The following is a 21,463-nucleotide window of genomic DNA, read 5'->3' on the forward strand; positions in this document are numbered from 1 at the left end:
TTTTGTAAGAAACTACCAACCTGTCCTCCAAAGTCGCTGTACCATTTTGTATTCCAACCAGCAGTTATTGAGAGCTTCTGTTGCTCCACATCCTTGCCAGCATTTGATGATGCCAGTGTTCCAGAGTTTGGTCAGATTTCTAGTAGGTATGTAGTGGTATCTCATTGTTGTTTCAATTTGCATTTCCCAACTGACATGATGTGGAGCATCTTTTCATATGTTTATTTTCCACCTGTAAATCTTCTTAACTGAGGTTAAAGTTTTTAAAGCATCTGTTAAAATATTGGCCCCTTTTTAAATTTAGTTGATTGTTTTCTTAATGTTGAATTTTAAGAGTTCTTTGTATATCATGGGTAACAGTTCTGTACAAATGTATCTTTTGCAAATATTTTCTCCCAGTCTGTGGCTTGCTTTTGCCATTCTCTTGACATTGTCTTTCACAAACCAGAAGTTTTTGACATTAATGAGGTGCAGCTTATCAATTATTTCTTTCATGGATCATGTCTTTTGTGTTGTATCAAAAAGTCATTTTCATACTGAAGGTCATCTAGAGCTTCTCCTACGTTATCTTCTAGGAGTTGTGTAATTTTGCATTTTTCATTTAGATCTATGATCCATTTTGAGTTAATTTTTCTGAAGGATGTAAGGTCTGTGTCTAGATTCATTATTTTTTTTCACATGTAGATATCCAATTGTTCCAGTCTTATTTGTTGAAAAGACGATCTTTGCTCTGTTGTAGTTCCTTGGCTCCTTTGTCAAAGATCAGTTGACTATATTAATGAGGTTCTATTTCTGGGCTTCTATTCTGTACCATTGTTCTATTTGTCTGTTCTTTCACCCATACCACACTGTCTTGATTACTGTAGCTTTATAGTAAGTCTTAATGTTGGGTAGTGTCAATCCTCCAAATTTGTTCTTCACCTTAAATATCGTATTGTCTATTCTGAGCCTTTGGTCTCACCGTACAAACTTTAGAATCAGTTTGTCGTTGTTCACAAAATAACTTTCTGGGATTTGACTGGGATTGTATTGAATCTATAGATCAAGTTGGTAAGAACTAACATCTTTACAATAGCAAGCCTTCCTATCCATGAACATAGAATATCTCTCCATTTATTTAGTTCTTCTATGATTTCATTCATCAGAGTTTTGTAGTTTTCCTCATAAAGATCTTGTATATTTTTTTTAGATTTATACTTAAGTATTATGTTTTTGGGGGGGTGCTAATGTAAATTTTGTTTTTAATCAAATTCCATTTGTTCATTGCTGGTTTATAAGAAAAGTGATTGACTCTTGTATATTAATCTTGTATCCTGCAACCTTGCTATAATCACCTATTAGTTCTGGGAGGGGTTTTTTTTTGGTTAATACTTTTGGATTTTCTACATGGATGATCATGTCATCTGAAAGCAGACAGTTTTTATTCATCCTTCCCAATCTGTATGCCTCTCGTTTCCTTTTCCTGTCTTATTACTTTATTTAAAACTTCCAGCACAATGTTGAAAAGGAGTGGTGAGATGGGACATCTTTGCCTTGTACTTGATCTTAGTGAGAAAGCTTCAAGTTTTTCACTAAGTACGATGTTAGCTGTAGATATTCTTTATCAAGTTGAGGAAGTTCCTGTCTATATTTGGTTTTCTGAGAGTTTTTACCATGAACGAGTGTTGGATTTTGTCAAATGCTTTTTCTGCCTCTATTAATATGATCATGTGATAATCCTTACTTAGCCTGTTTATGTGATGGATTACATTAATTGATTTTTGAATGTTGAACCATCCTTGCATATGTGGGATAAACTACTCAGAGTGTATAATTGTTTTTACATATTATTGGATTTGATTTGCTACTATATTCCTGATGGAACCTATGAGGTTTTTTCCATGCAAATACTCCCTAGAAGTATAAACCTTAAGACTGTGTTAAGTAAGACCATGTAAGGAATTTAATTGACAACAAGGGAAAAGAAAGTAAAGATACTTTGACGGGTTTAAGTCTTTATAGAATATTTATAACAGTTTTCACAAAATTAGAGAAAGAAAGTTTCTCTTAGAATAAAGAATAATATGTGATTAAATATGTGGTGATGCTCTTTCATTTTGTGCATATTTCAAGTTCAGCATATCAGCAAAAAATAGTGCCTATTTATTTAAATAGTGTCATTTAAATAGTGCCTATTTATTAAAATATATACCACCAAATAACTGCTAAGATTTTGTAATAAAAAACACCTACTTTTGACTTAATACTTACTGTGCATGAGGCAGTGTTCTAAACACTGTACATAAATTATTTCACTAACCTCTCATCACAAAAACACAAGGTATGTATGTCTATCTTCATCATCATTGTCATTTTATAGACGAAGAATCTTATATTTAGAGAGATTAATTTATTTAAGGTCACACAACAAATAAATAGAACATATTAGGATAAAAATATATGTACATAATTTAAAATCCAATGGCATTACCAAATATCAAATAAAATTTGGACTTGAAAATTAAACTTAAAACTGTGAAGCAATTTTCTATTTTGTTTGTTCCCCTCATGATATTTCGTATCGTTCATGATACCTTACTACCTATACACAACGTGCATTCAACAAAGGCCTGCTAATTGTTAGAAATTCACAATTTTATTATAATTTTGAATCTATATCAACCAGTTTAGTAGCAATTGTTGACTTTTTCTCTTTATTGCATTAGGAGGAAAGTATTGAAATGTAGTTTATTATTTAAAAAAAAAACCCAAACTTGCTTTTTTTATTATTATTGGAATGTATACTGACACTAACATTTACGAGAAACATTGGTCAATATATGCACAGATAAATTGACATTTCATCTATTTTTATATATTCTATGGGAACAGTGAGTTCACGTGTCAGTCCATAGTCTGACCCACGTAACTGTATATTGGAAACCAGAAGTTATAGCAGGTCAATCTCATATTCACAAGCATTGAGAAGTAGGAATCTTCTCTTTCTCTCTTTTTTATTTTGATTGCAGCATTAACACCTTGCATGACAAATATGCACTCAAGTAGAAAGGAGATACAAAAAGACAAAATGACCAAAAACCAGCTAGAATATTTTAAAAATTACTAAAGGCTAAAAATTACATTTATCCCAGTTCTTTAGTGTAAATTGATTTCAACAAAAAGAATATATTTCACATTTAAGTATTAATCGAGTATTCTTCCCCGTATAATGTTTCCTTCTCCTTTCAAAAGGACAATGAAAACAAAATGAATATTGTATATTTTTCCCACCAATTATGACAATGAATTCTTTGTCACATGAATATTTTATTGTGTAAAGCAATAATATTGCTGCTTAATAAACAAGATAATCATGGATATTCTTAGGCAACTTAAGTCATTTGTGACAGTTCATACTTCAATGAAGTAGCATTTTACATATATAATATTTCATTGTATTTCAGTCAAAGTTTCTGGGGAGATTCTTCTCACTGACTCAGATCAACACATTATGCACACATTAGTCTCCTTAAAACCATATGTTAAATATAAGGACATATAGGATGGTATGTGTAGTTATCCCTGCCTGGAATACCTGTCACTCCTCTGATATGCTAAAACTCCAACCCTCTTCCTTCCCAAACTGGTTGTTGTAGGCCAATTTTCCAAGTGATCAGTAATGATAATAAATAAGACTTAAACTGTGCTACTCCCATTATGTACTTATTTTATTTCATCCATGCAACAACCCTTTGACACGGCTATTATCTCCCTTTTACAAATAAAGAAATTGAGAATGAGGACATTAGTAGGCAGCAGAGCCTGCATTTGAGCTCCACCTGACTGATTGCAAAGGCTATACCAAAACCCTCCGTATCTCTGCATCACAAAAAAATTCACTGCAGCATATCCACTAATTTACTCCTTCCAATGCAAATAGAATAGACAAATAACAGCAACGGGGAAACATCTTTAAAAAATGTTCATGATCATAATGTATCCTGCAAATTCATCTATGTGTTATTTACTTATGTATATGTATATCTGTATGGGCTTTTTTTGTGTGTGTGTGGTAACATTAGTTTATAACATTGTATAAATTTCAGGTGTACATCATTATACTTCTATTTTTGCATGGATAACATCATGTTCTCATGTTCACCACACAAATACTAATTACAATCCATCACCACACCCATGAGCCTAATTATCCCTTTTACCCTCCTCCCTCCCCCTTTCCCCTCTGGTAACCACCAATCCACTCTCTGTCTCTATGTGTTTCTTTGTGGTTGTTATTATCTACTACTTAATGAGTGAGACAATATGATATTTGACCTTCTCCCTCTGACATATTTTCCTTTGCATAATACCCACAACGTCCATCCATGTTGTCACAAATGGCTGGAGTTCATCATTTCTTATAGTTGAGTAGTATTCCATTGTGTATATATACCACATCTTCTTCATCCATTTGTCCCTTGATGGGCACTTAGGTTGCTTCCAAGTCTTAGCTATTGTGAATAACGCTGCAGTGAACACAGGGGTGCATGTACCTTTACACATTGGTGTTTTCTTGTTCTTTGGGTAGATACTTAGCAGTGGAATAGCTGGATCGTATGGTACCTCTATCCTTAATTTTTTGAGGAATCTCCATACTGCTTTCCATAGTGGCTGCACCAGTTTGCACTCCCACCAGCAGTGTATGAGAGTTCCCTTCTCTCCACATCCTCTCCAACACTTGTTGTTTCCTGTCTTGTTAATTATAGCCATTCTGACGGGCGTGAGGTGATATCTCATTGTAGTTTTGATTTGCATTTCCCTGATAGTTAATGATGTTGAACATCTTTTCATGTTCCTGTTGGCCATCTGTATATCTTCTTTGGAGAAATGTCTGTTTCGGACTTTGGCCCATTTTTAATTTGATTGTTAGTTTTTTTGTTGTTGAGATGCATGAGTTCTTTGTATACTTTGGAGAGTAACCCCTGATCAGATATATGGTTTGCAAATATCTTCTCCCAATTGTTAGGTTGTCTTTCTGTTTTGTTGATGGTTTCCTTTGCAGTGCAGAAGATTTTTAGTTTGATGTAGTCCCATTTGTTTACTATTTCTATTGTTTCTCTTGCCCCGTTAGACATAGTGCTTGAAAATACGTTGCTAAGACCGATGTCGAAGAGTGTACTGCCTATGTTTTCTTCTAGAAGTTTCATAGTTTCAGGTCTTACATTCAAGTCTTTAATCCATTTTGAGTTAATTTCTGTGCATGGTGTACGGTAATGGTCTACTTTCATTTTGTTTGCATGTGGCTGTCCAGGATTCCCAACATCATTTGTTGAAGAGACTTTCCTTTCTCCATTGTATGCTCTTGACTCCTTTGTCGAACATTACCTGTCCATAGATGTGTAGGTTTATTTCTGGGCTTTCGATTCTATTCCATTGATCTGTGTGTCTGTTTTTGTGCCAGTACCATGCTGTTTTGATTACTATAGCTTCATAGTATATTTTGAAATCAGGGAGTGTGATACCTCCAGCTTTGTTCTTTTTTCTCAGGGTTGCTTTGGCTATTTGAGGTCTTTTGTTGTTCCATATAAATTTTAGGATTCTTGGTCCTATTTCTGTGAAAAATGTTGTTGGAACTTTGATAGGGATTCCATTTAATCTATAGATTACTTTAGGAAGTATGGACATCTTAACTATGTTAATTCTTCCAATCCAAGAGCACAGAATATCTTTCCATTTCTTTCTGTCTTCATCAATTTCTTTCAGCAATATTTTATAGTTTTCAGTGTACAGATCATTCACCTCTTTGGTTAAGTTTATTCCTAGATATTTTATTCTTTTTGTTCCCATTATAAATGAAATTGTATTCTTAATTTCTCTTTCTGCTACTTTGTTGTTAGTGTATAGAAATGCAACTGATTTTTGTATGTTGACTTTGTATCCTGCAACTTTACTGTATTTGCTTATTAATTCTAAAAGTTTTTTGGTGGATTCCTTATGGTTTTCTATGTATAAAATTATATCATCTGCAAATAGTGATAGTTTCACTTCTTCTTTTCCAGTTTGCATCAATTTTATTTCTTTTTCTTGCCTGATTGCTCTGGCTAGGACTTCCAATACCATGTTAAATAGGACTGCTGAGAGTGGGCATCCTTGTCTGGGTCCTTTTCTTAGAGGGATAGCTTTCAGTTTTTCACCATTGAGAATGATATTAGCGGTAGGTTTGTCATATATGGCCTTTATTATGTTGAGGTACTTTCCTTCTATACCCATTTTATTCAGAGTTTCTATCATAAATGGATGCTGTATCTTGTCAAATGCTTTCTCTGCATCTATTGAGATGATCATGTGATTTTTATTCTTCATTTTATTAATGTGGTGTATCATGTTGATTGATTTGCAAATGTTGAACCATCCCTGTATCCCTGGAATAAATCCCACCTGATCATGGTGTATAATCTTTTTAACGTATTGTATGTGATTTGCTAGTATTTTGTTGAGGAAATTCGCATTGATGTTCATCAGTGATATTGCCCTGTAATTTTCTTTTTTTGTGTTGTCCTTATCTGGTTTTGGTATCAGGGTAATGTTGGCCTAGTAGAATGAGTTAGGGAGCTTCCCTCCCTCCTCTTTTTTTTGCAAGAGTTTGAGAGGATAGGTATTAAGTCTTCTTTGAATGTTTGGTAGAATTCACCAGGCAAGCCATCTGGTCCTGGACTTTTATTTTGGGGGAGGTTTTTGATTACTGTTTTGGTCTCCTCACTGGTGATTGGTCTAGTCAAATTCTCTATTTCTTCTTGATCCAGTTTTGGAAGGTTGTATGAATGATTCTAAGAATTTATCCATTTCATCCAGATTGTCAAATTTGTTGGCATATAACTTTTCATAGCATTCTCTTATAAATTTTTGCATTTCTGAAGTGTCCGTTGTGATTTTTCCTCTTTCATTTCTGATTTTAATAATTTGAGCCTTCTCTCTTTTTTTCTTGGTGAGTCTAGGTATAGGTTTGTCAATTTTGTTTATCTTTTCAAAGAACCAGCTCTTGGTTGTATTAATTTTTTCTATTGTTTTTTTTTTAGTCTCTGTTTCATTTATTTCTGCTCTGATTTTTATTATTTCCATTCTTCTACTGATTGTGGGCTTTGTTTGTTCTTCTTTTTCCAGTTCCTTTAGGTTCATTGTTAGATTGTTTATTTGAGATTTTTCTTGTTTGTTGAGATAGGCCTGTATTGCTATAAACTTTGCTCCTAGAACCGCTTCTGCTGTGTCCCATAAATTCTGGCATGTCGTATTTTTGTATTCATTTGTCTCCAGGTATTTTTTGATTTCTCCTTTGATTTCTTCTTTGACCCAATCGTTGTTCGGTAGCATTTTGTTTAATCTCCACATATTTGTGGCTTTTCTGATTTTCTTCCTATAGTTGATTTCTAGTTTCACACCGTTGTGGTCAGAAAAGGTGCGTGGTATGATTTCAATCTTCTTAAATTCAAGGAGATTTTTTTTGTGGCCTAATATGTGATCAATCCTGGAGAATGTTCCATGTGCATTTGAAAAGAACATGTATTCTTCAGTTTTTGGATGGAATGTTCTGTATATATCTACTAGGTCCGTGTGTTCTAGTGTGTCATTTAAGGCCAATGATTCCTTACTGATCTTCTGTTTGGATGATCTATCCGTTGGTGTAAGTGGAGTGTTCAAGTCCCCTACTATTATTGTGTTACTGTCTATTTCTCTTTTTATGTCAGTTAATAATTGTTTTATATATTTAGGAGCTCCTATGTTGGGTGCATAGATATTTACCAGTGTTATACCCTCTTGTTAGGTTGTTCCCTTGATCATTATGTAATGCCCTTCTTTGTCTCTTTTTACAGTTTTTGTTTTAAAGTCTATTTTGTCTGATATGAGTATTGCTAGCCCAGTTTTCTTTTCATTGCCATTTGCGTGGAGTATCTTTTTCCATCCCTTTACTTTCAGTTTGTGAGTGTCCTTAGGTCTGAAGTGTGTCTCTTGTATGCAGCATATATATGGGTCTTGTTTTTTTATCCAATCAGCCACTCTCTGCCTTTTAATGGGAGCATTTAGTCCGTTGATGTTTAAAGTAGCTATTGATAAGTATGTACTTACTACTATTTTTTAACTTCTTTTTCTTGATGTTTTAGTAGGCCTTCGCTGTTCCTTTCTGATTCTCTTGTTCTCTTCCTTTGTGGTTTGATGGTTTTCTTTAGTATTATGTTTAGGTTCCTTTCTCTAATTTTTTTTGTGTATTTATTATAGGTCTCTGGTTTGTGATTACCATGAGGTCCACACACAGTAACCTACGTATATAAGAATCTATATTAAGTTGAAGGTCTCTTTAGTTTTACCTCTGTCTGAAAGCCCTACTTTGTAACTCTCCTCCCCCCACATTTTATGTTTTTGATATCATATCTAACCTTTTTTGTGCATTTGTATCCATTACCATCTTATCATGGAAATAGATAATTTTTCTTATTTGTGGTCTTCTCTTTTCCCCTTAAATATGTCCCTTTAGCATTTCTTGTAGTACTGGTTTCTTGGTGACAAACTCCTTTAATTTTTGCTTGTCTGGGAAACTTCTTATCTCTCCTTCCATTTTGAATGATAACCTTGCCAGGTATAGTATTCTCGGCTGTAGGTTTTTCCCTTTTAGCATTTTAAATATATTGTGCCACTCTCTTCTAGCTTGTAAGGTTTCTTCTGAGAAATCAGCTGATAGCCTTATGGGGTTTCTTTTGTATGGAACTTGTCTTTCTCTTGCGGCTTTTAGGATTCTCTTTTTATCTTTAATTCTGGACATTTTAATTATCATGTGTCTTGTTTTGGACCTCTTTGGGTTTATCTCGTTTGGTACTCTCTGTGCTTCCTGTTCCTGGATGTCCGTTTCCTTCCTTAGGTTAAAGAAGTTTTCACCTATTATTTCTTCAAATAGATTCTCTGCCCCTTTGTCTCACTCTTCTTCTTTGGGGACACTTATAACACGTATGTTAGTGCACTTGATGTTGTCCCAGACGTCCCTTAGACTGTCCTTACTCTTTTTAATTCTTTTTTCTTTTACCTGTTCAGCTTGGGTGATTTCTTCTAGTCGTTCACTCAGCTTGCAGATCTGTTCTTCTGTATCCTCTACTCTGCTTTTGAGTCCCTCTAGTGAATTTTTCATTTCCAGTATTGTATTCTTCATTTCTGGTTGGTTCTTTTTTATATCTTCCATTTCTTTGTTGACGTTCTCACTGAGTTCATCCATTCTCCTCCCAAGATCAGTGAGTATCCTTAACACTCTTTGTTTGAACTCTCTGTCAGGTAGGTTGCTCATTTCTGCTTCACTTAGTTCTTTTTCTGGGGTTTTGTCCTGTTCTCTCACTTGGAACATATTCCTTTGCCTCCTCATTTTGCTTCTTTCCCTGTGCTTGTGTCTATATATTAGGTAGGTCAGCTACATCTCTTGCTCTTGGAGAGGTGACCTTATACTAGTGATGCCTTATGAGGCCCTGCAGTGTGCTTCCCTCAGTTCTGAATGTTCCAGGAGTGAGCCCTATGTGGGCTACTTGTGTCCTTTTGTTGTGGTGTGGTTGCTCTCCCTGTAGGTGTCCAGGGAGGCTGAGCTATACCCCTGGCCAGCTGTTGTAATGCTCAGCTGCTTGTAGTTGTTGTGGGCCCTTCAGTCTCTTTATCGGGTGTGGGGAACCCCAGCACTGTTGGCTGCAAGTTCTAATAGCACATTTGTGTTGTAGTATTTCTTTTAAGTGAGTGGGCCCCCAGCATGGCAGGTTGTTAGGCTCGGGGGCTTACAATTGCTATAAGCCTCCAGCCTTTAGGTCTCTTGTCAGTTCTCTGAGGATTGCAGCTGAGTGGGGCCTGCCTCAGGCAAGGGAGCACCCAATTGTTTCAGGCTTTGGAAGGAGGGGCAAACCCCCTATGTGGGTCTTTGAGAAGCACAAGTCTTCTGCAGCTGAAAAGCCCCGCTACCAACAGGTCCACACACACAGTCAACACACTCCTACCCTGTGTGTGTGCTCTAACCGCCTGATATGGACCCAATATCTCCAAGGCAGGAGTCACACACACTCCACTACCGCCCCACAGTCTCCACCCACTCCTTGGATCCACTTGCCAGTCTGTGGAGAATCCAGGCAGCTCACTTAGCAGGCCCACAAGTTGCCTGAGGGCTTGTTGTTGGGTGGGGCCAGTCTCTAGGGTGGGCTGCCTGCCCTGACTGAGCTGGATTAAATCGGTGCTTTAGCAGGTGGGACAGACCTGGGCTAGCAGGCCGCAGGGAGAACTCCAATGGCGTCTGTGTCAGCATGCCCACGCCAGTCTCCAACAATGGCCGCCGCCAATGTCCCAGTCCCTGGAGAGGTCTCACCTCTCACCGAGATGCACTCAGAGCCTATCAGGTGAGTCTCTTTTCACCAAAGCACTGTGCACTTTTCTTTCTGGTGATTTTAGGTTGTTGTCTGAAATGGGTGAATTTGTGTGCAGGTCCTTTAAAAGCCAGTTTTAATTTCTGTGTGAACCAGCTTTTCTGGGGGTACTCCCCAACATTTTAGTAGTAAGCAAAGTCAGATATTATGCCACTTGTCTCAATTGTGCTGGGTCCAAAAAATCCTATAGCAGGAGCACTCCCCTGGCTCAGGGCCCCACGCCTCCAGGGAGGGCTGTGTACCTTTCGGCTGTTCCCGGGCGGCCGTGAAGCTGGTGGCTTGTGGAGCCGGCATTTTTCTCTCCAGAAGGAAATTTCTGCTTCTTCCACCTCAATTAGGATTTTCGTTTGTTGCAGGACTTCCTCTTATCTAATTTTCAGTTTTCTCTCAGAGGTAATTTTGCCACGAGTAGTTGTAAATTGGCTGTGTCTGTGGGAGAAGGTGAGTTCAGAGTCTGCCTATGCCGCCATCTTGACTTCTCTCCTGTATGTGCTTTTCTAAACATATATTTATCATATCAATTACATCTTTTCTGATTAATCACTTTTAATGATTGGTAATTATATATATACTTTTCCTCAAAACAAATTGCCTTTGAAAATAGCAACAATGATACATAATGATTATAGTATCTCATCCTCACTGTTTGACAGGAACTTGTGCTCTAAAGAAGTGACAGTAAAGGGACATAGTGACAGACTCAGATACTGAATCAAGGCTACTTAACTCATTGTCCTTTTTGTATTACTCTGCTCTTTCTAAGCATTTTGAGAAAAATATATTTATTTTGTCCTACTTTCTTTTACATTTAGGAGATTAATTTATTAATTGTTAACAGTTGTACATTTCTAGTGTTGAAATTTTTTCATCAAAATTGTATTGTACTTAAATTTTGTAGGTATAAGATGTTTATCTATTTTTAGTTTAATTTTTCTAACAAATCAATAAATAGGAAAACAAGTTCAAGTTACAATGGACATTGTACAGCACATGCTGTTGAGTGACTATTTCTTTAGATGAAAAGTAGCATATTTATGACTTAGAGGAAGAAGATTTAACGATGTGAGAACACCCAAGAATAAGCAATCAACAAAGTTTGGTGATGATAGAGGCAACATCATTTGGCAATATTAGTAATTATTTGATAAGAAGATTTTTTAAAATTTTACTTAAGACGTCAATAAATAGAATGGTTTTATAAAAAGAGAGCCACAAACTATATTGAATTTTAACTTTCTTTGGGTTATATGCCTCTCAAGGAAAAATGGTGGGTGGAAATTATGGTAGATCATAGATCAATAGAAGAGTTGAACAAAAAACTGCAGGAAGGCTACAGACTAGGGATCCCCCAGGTATTCCACTGTACAAGTATGTCTACCTTCTTTTGCTCTAGGGCATTCTCATTTTATGAGTCAGTGTCAACATAATTTTGATGCATATTTCTTTATGTTCATGTTTCAAATTACTAAAGGGTATAGCATCTAATTGGTTTAATTTAGTCTAGGAGTTTTTCAGTTACTCATCTCTAGGAGACTGGACAAGAATAGTCACTGGAGGAAACATTATAAGCTAAGTAGTCGTTTCAAATTGTAATTTACTTGATGAATAAATACTTGGCCAGCAATATATAAACAATGTGGATGCTTCCAACATGAAGGTGCGTAGCATATTAGACTGGCAGACTCAAGCAGGCCTGGTGTATGGGCAAAGAGTAGAGGATACAGCCTGAAAAGCCAGATTGGTAGTCAGCAGCTAGGTACTCCCAAGAAAATAACTCAACTCTTACTGTCCCTCACTTTTCCATCTAGAAATTGAAGATAATAATACTACCCTGTAGTTTTGCCACAGGTTGTTTTGTGATTTAATGAAATGTCTGTCTGTAAAGGCCTTTTCACTCACTGAAATAAAGGTATGATTTTCTCAAAAAAGCTGAATCTATTATGCAGGAAAACAGAGAGAGTTCAGGATTAGAATTCCTACTCGTTGCTTCATTTTTGAAATAGGTAAGCAATGGTATTAAAATTAGGCAGAAGAAATGTTGGGAGATTGCAGGCAATTTCTTGAAATCGTGATGATTCACACAAGCTGACGCCTACCATCCCTGGATCTATGAAACCAAAGGTAAGGAAGACAATTTTTCTGTCTGTCCTTAAATCTCTCTCATAGTTTCAGTAAAGGCAGCAATTTTTTTGGATGCAGGAATATATTTATAAAAATTGTAAGTTACACATGACAGTATACCAGCATCTAGGTCACCAGTAAGTCTAACAAAATTTAATTAGGTAGAGTAACTAAAGTACAGATGGCTTTTACATAATTCTGACCATATGTATTTGAGCATTTGCAATTTGAGCCTTGCAAATTATTTCCCAAAACAGTTTGTATGAACTTGTATCAACATTTCCTATGCAGTAGCCTCCCTTAATTTGCCATCTCCTCTCTTCCTTCCCATATAACTAGGCTGACAGATGCATGCAACCTCGCTAAATTAGTTACCCCAGAAGACCTGAAAGACTATCAAGTAAGTCTATTCAAATAGGTCATTTCATTAATCAAAAAATTAACATTTCTTCTGGAATAAGTTTAAATTCTTTGGTGTTATTAAACATGTGGGCAAAAACTGTATTTTTATGAGTGCCAGTACTTCTCTCTCTCTCTCTCTCTCTCTCATTTCCTTTTTCCTGTCAAGTTTTGAGCAGTTGGCATTGTTTTGTGAAATGTTACACGACAAACTAGAGAGCCTGAGCATAGTTTCTTGAAGAGCAGAATTCAATTTAGTTCGTACTTTAGGACCCAGAGGCCAATACCTAACACTTCTTTCCTAACTTATCCTCTCCAAACCACTATTGTTAATTTTATATCCAAAAATGTTTGATGAGAGAAGATCTAGAGCAACTGGAGCCATACTGTGTCAGTGAGTCAGAGAGCCCTTGAAAGAGAGAGCACCAGGCCTGGGCTAGAATGAAGAATGCAGCTCTGTTACTGAGAGCATCCCAGGAATCCCCAGGGCACGAGACAAAGATTGCACTGGGGAGAGAGGTCTAAGTCAGCCAGCTCTGCTAACCAGGAGGACAGAGGGGACAGGGTTTTTTGAATCCATTGCCTCTAGCTGTCAGATGCCCTATCCACATAGTGTTGGGAAGCCAGAAAAGATTGTTTCTGGAACTCTCTACTCCTTTTACTCGGTTTTTTCTTTTGTATTGAAGTCATAGTTATCTGTGTTTCCCACCTAGTGACTGGTATTGAGATTGTTCATATAAAATGCTCTATAAATATGTGAAAATAAAAGTATATAAGTCTCAAAACTCCTTGCAAGAAAACATATTTCTGGATACGAATAAATAAATGGAAGTGATTTTTCTCTCACTCCAGAATATGGTTTATGTCCTTCCACCTCACCCATCCCAGTCACAACTACTTGTTCTCAGCTGTAATTTTACTAATGTTTGAAAGATATCCTTCTAGAAACTGAATCAGTTTCTTTTTTTTTTTTAATAATTTTATTTATTTATTTTTTTTCCCCCAAAACCCCAGTAGATAGTTGTACATCATAGTTTCACTTCCCTCCAGCTGCTGTACGTGGGATGCGGCCTCAGCATGGCCGGAGAAGCAGCTTGTCGGTGCGCGCCCCGGGATCCGAACCCAGGCCGCCAGCAGCGGAGCGCGCGCACTTAACCGCTAAGCCACGGGGTCGGCCCTGAATCAGTTTCTTTAATCTGCTAATATTGGGAGCAATTCCACCACTTATAGGTACATATGTTCTTTTATAAAATACAAACAAAAATAATACGTGAAATTACGATATTAACCCCTCAATTGCAAGAACCTTGTTCTACACATCTTGAGATATAGAGAACTAAAAATTGTCCTTTGTAAGGAATGAAATTGTTAAAGCTAGTTTTTCTGTATGAAAATTTTAAAGCCAGTTCATTTGTTAATATTTCTCAAAGGATTGCATGAGATCCAGCTGTGCCGAAGAAATAGGAGTTAATGAGGGGATGGAAATGGAGTGGATTTAATTTTGTAGTCAGGTATTTTGAAATAAGTCAGACTGATGGCAGGGTTATTTGAATGGTCAGAAAACAAGAAGGGAAATATGAGGAAGTGGGAGGTGTGTGCTTAATCTTTATAACAGGAGATGAGGAAGGCTAGAGGATGAGTGGAGCAAGGAGTCAGGAAGACGGATATTTTTCTTTGTGATTTTATAATACCACCACACCAGCTGTGCTTTTGTTTATGGTTCTATTGAGCTTTCAAAGTAGGCCTACGTGGAGTTAGTTATTGTTGCTTATGTCACCTTACATCTGATACTCCTTCAAACCTGATCCCAAGGTTAAAGCATTCTGACTGAAATATTCCCAACGATGTCTTTAATATAAATTCACAGTATGTGCTTTAATCTCACCAAGGAAATGTAACACTGTAAACTGATAATTCCTTATTAATAATGTTTTATTGGTGTTTTGTCTACCTTATCACTGGCTCTGCTTTTCTTGTGAATTTAAGGCTTATTATACAAAATATTTTTAGTTGGAAGAGTGCGCATTAGTTTTCAAAAAGCAGCTAGAAGCAAACATTTCAAATTCATAGTTCCCATCTGAATTCCAGAGCCCCTCTCCCATTTCACTTCACATGTACTCTATTAAACCCAAGGAACACCACTGGAGCCTCTCACATACTTGGGATTTTATCTGCATTAGATGAAGTTTGACCTAACAATAGCGTGATGCTGTGCATATAGTCGAAGACAAATCCATGATTCTGCATTTTACAAGTTAGTGAGGGAGCAGAATGATAAATGCAACAATGTCATCGCAAAGTTGAGCATAAGACAGAGTCAGATGGAAGAAACACATTCACACATTCAGAAATAGGAAAAGTCTAACCACGCCTTTGCGTAGCTCCTTTGATCCCATATATTTCTATTGTGAGATGAAAAAATTTCATGACCTAAAATTAGCAAGAAGTAATTTGACTTTATTTTTCCTATTCTCAATCTGCAACAAAATTCATTGTTGAAATACCAAAGATGTGTTTTCACTACTTTAAAGGAAACAAAGTAAAGAATCAGTTCAATTCTACCTTAAGATTCAAGAAAATAAAGGAAATAAATTGGTAAATACATACGCATTCATAATTCAAGGGACATGGTATTGCTGAGCTTAGAACCAAACAAAAAGTACCTATTTGACACAAAAAATTTGTCCTAGTCTCACTAAAGAGTTGCATCAGAGATCCAAACTCTACCCATTCAGGTTGCATCTGATAGGAAAGCAGAGTTGACTGAAATCCGATCTCCTTTCCTTGGGCTACAACAAAGAGTTAGGAGCGTGGTCCATTGTTTTAGAGTTAGAATGCATTACAGTTTGCTACTTGGCTCTCAGTCTTCCTGAGTTGAGACTTCCTTTGCTAAACAGAGTATGTCTTCATGCTAATAACTTCTGCTCTCTGCTCCAGACAGGAGCACCCTCAGGTACAAGGGTGTACAACATCCTACCATTAAGTGGATGAAAAATAACTCAGCATCATGATTTTAGAGGATATAAATGTTAAGTCTTAGGTAAAGAGTGTAGAGGTGGGGGAAGCTCTGTTTATACTCGTTTCTTAAAGGGTGTGGACAAAGCAGGGTTCAGAAGGTAAACTCTCTGCTCAATGTCAGTCCATGGTAGGCACAGCATAATAGATACCAGCGCTTCAAGTGCAGACAACTCTAGCTTTTCTTCAGTGCCCAGTGCCTGGAGCCATGTCTGACAAAAGTAGGTACTTGAAAACATTTGTTTAATAGATTATTGAAATATTAAAGAAATCAAGAAATGCAGCATGACCTTACTTTTATTAATTCTTAAGTGGTAACATATACTTGAAGTTTTTTAAATGTAAAATATTCACTTAAATTAATGACATTCACAATGAAAAGCTTTACCTTTACCACCTCAAAAAAAGAACTAGTGTTCCCTCAATGAACTTCATTGGGTTGCCTTTACTGGGGATGGGGAGATCAGAGGATGTCAATCAAAGTGTCTCTGAGTGTGAGGGCTCCATGAAGTTGCCCAGAGTGGCGGGGTGGTGGGAGTGAGTGAAGAGACTGTGCAGTGGGCTTCTAAGTATTTCCCATAGTGGACGTTCATACCAAATTTCATTCAAAGAGAATTTTCTGCTGCTAATATTGTTTTTAGACATCATCAATATGCTAAAGACACTGATTCTGAAATTTGTCAAAACGAGACAAAGGAACGGAGGATAAAACGTGAGTTCAAAAGGAAAACAGAGCTGCACATGCAGAGCGTACAACGCAACAACAGGGGCATTCGTATGATCAGAGGGGCATCTGTGCACTGTCAGGCCGTAGCGGTGTCTGAAGATGCGGTGCCCCACTACGCTGAAACGTCTGGAAATGGCTGCAGTCATTCCACTTGTTACTCTGTTTCGATTCAGACCTTCATGACACATAAGCAGTTCAATCAGTTACCAGATTAAGCAGAGCCTCTGCGGTGGAGGTAAAGAGCCTGAAATGAACACTGTGAGATCCAAGTTTTAAACATGGAATGTACAAGGTACCACCTGGGAATATGAAAAAGAAATAGAAAGTTCAGGACTTAGAGACCTAGGGCCAGATCCAAATTGTTTGCAAGCTGTAGCTGTAACCACTTCTGGCCTTGTGCTGTCTCTAACACTTAGATAGCCTGGTCTGATGTTCTTAATCTCCCTTCACAGGTCTACCTTCTTGAAGTAGAAAGTAACTTAAAATATTTGAGCAGGAAAGGTAAGGATCTATTTTTGCACAGATTAGGATCCCGTAGTATGGTCAACTCTCGCTGGTTTAGCAAGGTCCAGTTCAAGAAGGTATACATTTGTGGGAGGGGGCGGAACCCTGACTGGTAAATGAGACCTAGGGAGTGGAAGGGGGAAGAAAGTGAGCTGGGATTAGAACACACCAGCTTGGGCTCTAAGAATTGGAGCATTTTTAATTCCAGAAGTCACAAAGGAACATAGTCTCATTCTGTGCTATCCAAACTTCAAAAAAGTACACAGTAAAGCCTGATTATGAGGATTGCCCCTAGCGATATGGGACAAGAATGAAATGTTCTACGCTCGGGGATTCTACGGCTGATTTTCCTCTGTGATGCTTCTCTCTTCCCTGGGAATGCTGGCCATCTGGGACCTCCTTGTGGCTCTTGAACCCCAGCACCCGCATCCACTTGATTGTCAGGGAGGCAGACGTGGCACAGTCAGTTAATCAGTGAATTCAAGGAAAAGTGGAGAGCCTGTGGCTAGAAACCCAGCGGAGCCTAGGGCAGTCAGTCCATTCAATTCAGTCCATTGCCCCAGGCCTTCCCCTGACCCCTCCCTTCTTCCCAGCATGCCTACCTACTTGTTTCCTGCAAATACTTGATGGATTTTCTACTCCATTTATCTGATCCCATCTGCTTTCTATCTTCTAGGAATTTCTCAAAAAATGTTAGCCCACTCATGGTAATAGTTCTCATTTTCTGGCACTGTTCTTGATATATTTTTTCAAAGAAAAGTGTTCTCTGCCATTTCAAAGGAGTTAAGATAGGAAGGGAGATGGTATACACGCTTGGCCTGCAATCTTGAACCAGTCTTGCTGTGGTCTTTCTTTAACTCAAAGTCAGGTCTTCTTTAGTAATAAACTCCCAGGACAATGGGAGGTTATGGAGTTCAGGTGTTCAAATAAATAATCCCACTACACTTAACCCCAGGCTGTGCCTTCTCTACTAGGATGGCCAGCACAAATTTAAACAGGTGAGGTTTGTGATTCTTAGGGTTTCTAGAAGACAGAGACTATAAATACTTGGTTTAATATTAGGTTAAAAATTTTTTTCTTCCCACATTACACATGAATGTGTATTCAAAGAAAAAAGAAAATCTCATCTAGTTTCACCTGTATGGGATGGTTTTTGTTTACGCAGTCCCTACAGGGCCATGTGTGTCATTTATATTAACATTAACATGAGCTGCCTCAGGGCGCTTGCCTTAACCTTTCCTAAGAGATCATCCACACTGTCCAAATTATTCCATGCACTAGAAAAAGAGGAACAAATGCAACTAAAATAGGACAAACTGGTCGAAATTATGAGAGTGTGATAGTGACTAATCCATCAGTTCATCTGAGACTCTTAAAGACTAAGTCTGACGACGCCTATATGAAAGTTTCATTGAAATCACTAAATGGAAGAGAAATCTTGTTACCAAACGAACACTGTGTAGACATTGGCAAACTGTTAAAAATGACCAGCAATTAAGAAGGCAAACAAACATTTAAATTATGCATTTGTCTTAGTGTAGTTATTTTTGAAAGATGTGTGCATCTTTTAATACATGGGGACAGAAAATATATTAAAATCAGTACCATTTAAAACTTTTCTCTAGTAATTTTTATTTCATCCTAAACTTTACATAAATCTATAGGGTTGATTCTCAACACTGATTTGCCCCTATGTTGTTAGATCAGCTTCTTTAATAGTTTTCTTGAAATTCTTAACATCTTATATCAAAGTATTTCAGAAATATTTTAGAAAGAAAAGAATGATGCTTGCTGAATCTAACAATGTTAAAATATTGGATCTCTGCACAGATTGAAATATTTTTCCTAATTATAGGAGGATTTCTATATTGGAATACTATTAATATCCATTTTGTTCTTAACTGTTTTATGTCAGCTCTCTAGATTATAAGATACATTTCCCCCATTTAGGGAACATTGTCAGTAACTGCCTCATGAACCCACAATACCACTGATATAGTACACATTGCTGGTGTGTGTCCTAAAAATTAGGATGGCAGAATTCTAGGCCTGTGTTCCTTTGAGACATAAGCCTCTTTTCAGTGCTAAGATTATTTATTTAAGAGTCAGATCAAATGGGTGCTTAAACAAAACAGAGCCATGAAAACAAAATAAAAATATTTTTTATGGGATATTTCAAAAAGAAGCATTGACGAAGTCAAAATGGAAAAAAAAAAGCACTAGGCATTTCCTCTCATTACCATATCTTACAACTGATTATTGTTTTTATTTTGAATTACCAGTGCTCCTGCTTCTCCCATCATGTTCTTTAGCCAATAATCTCTTCAGTGTCTTGGATCTCGAAATATAATAATCCAGCCATGCCTCTCAGAGGAGTGAGCTCAAAAGAAGCTTGTATTGTTGGGCAAGGTAATTTCCCTGGTAAGCAAGGAGATGGAAACTTTGAAACGCATGTGGGGAATCCTTCCTGCTAACGTTCAAAAGAAGAGTACTGCTCCAGCAGATGGGAGAAAGAACTAGAAGAGAGGAAGTGTGGGAACCAGGAATCACAGATGATGTGGATCTAGCAGAAGATATTTTCAGAACTAAAAAAAATCTGTTGTCAAGTGAGATATGTAGATTGTAGACAGAAAGACAGTTTAGCATGGAAGTTAAAGGCACAGACTCGCAAACTAGATTGTCTAAATCCACATCCTAGCTCTGCAATGTACAGCTGTAAGAATAAATTATTTAGGCTCTTTGAGTCTCCTTCTTCATCAGTGAAATGGGGATGGTAATATCTGTTTCATAGAGTGTTAGGAAAGTTTGAGTTAATAATGACATAAAACACTTTGTTGTGGTTTACAATATATCCACATAATCTTTGCCATGGCCTGCAAAAAGTGGAGTTTAAGTCCCCTTTTCTTTAGTGTGGGCTAGACATACTGACTCACTTCTAACAAATAGAATAAGGCAGAAATGACAGGTGTGACTTCGGAGATAAGATCACCAAAGTGGCTTCCTATTGGTTCTTCCTCTTGCATTGCTGATTGTGGAGGAAGCCAGCTATCTTATGGAGAGGATTCAAAAAGCCCTTTCGAGAGGTCCACATGATGAGGAACTGAGAACCTTGCCAACAACCAGTGAGAAATTAAGGCCTCCTAACACCAGCTCTGTGAATAAGCGTTTTTGGAAGCAGATCCTCCTTCTCCAGTCAAGTGTTCACATGACTGCAATGCTGGTCTTTATTTTGTCTGCCACCTCATCAGAGATTCAAAGTCAGAACCTGACAGCTAAGCCTTTCCCATATTCCTGACCCATGAAAATTTTGAGTGAATGAAAGTTCATGGTTTTGATCCACTAAGTTTTTGGGGTGATTTGTTACTCAGCAATAGAGAATTAGAGCACATATTAAGCAGTGCCTGGCTTATCATGGGTACGATTGTTAACCACATTATTATTATAGGTCATTGGTTGAGAGTTAGTGAACGTGATAACAAATCACTAGAAATTTCCTATTATTTTCCCTGAAAATATTCTAGCACAGAGGAAAATTCTATGATCTATTTTGGGGCATTGTTGTTGTTGTTAAATCCTGATATAGCAGGAGTTTCACTGATATGCTGGTAGTATTATAGCCTTTTGAATAATATCTTCTTGGAGAAAAAAAGAAAAATGGTGATGGATAGAAGAAGATACAAGGTAAGAAGTGAGAAAGAGAGGCAAAGTGAGGGATCTGGGAGAAAAGGAATTTTGATAGTAAGTGGAAGAGAGAGGAAGAAAGATGAGTGGTTTACTTGTAGTTTTCATCTGCAGATGGAAAACTAAGAACTCAATGAACCAATAAGTAAATAAATAAATAAACAAACAAACCATGCTGACATCAGCTTCAAAAATAATATGTCTAAAATTGATTGTGAGAGATCAAAAATAAAGAAGGAAGGGTGTTCTCACACATACATTACATCGTTTATAATGTACTTCTTGCTTTCTGTGTCTATTGCTCATCGAATTAGACACCTTCCTTAATATCTTCAATGTGGAAAAAAATGAAGACCAACCAAATAAGAAAAGCACAGCCTATTTATTCTGAGTTTGCTATAGCAAGGGGGTCAGCCACTATCACTGGCATTTTGGCAAAGACTCAAAGGCAGGCAGAGGAATGGGAAAGCTTTATAGTGGAAAGAAGGAAAGCCTTCAGGTATGCCCTGATGGTAAACTTGGTATGGGGAAGCTGTAGGTAGGCTAACTAGAAGTGGGGCATCTTATGTGATTGGTTAGGGAAGCATATTTTGCTTTCTCTAGT

Source organism: Diceros bicornis, chromosome 8, assembly GCF_020826845.1.
Source record: "Diceros bicornis minor isolate mBicDic1 chromosome 8, mDicBic1.mat.cur, whole genome shotgun sequence".
NCBI classification, from domain to species: domain Eukaryota; kingdom Metazoa; phylum Chordata; class Mammalia; order Perissodactyla; family Rhinocerotidae; genus Diceros; species Diceros bicornis.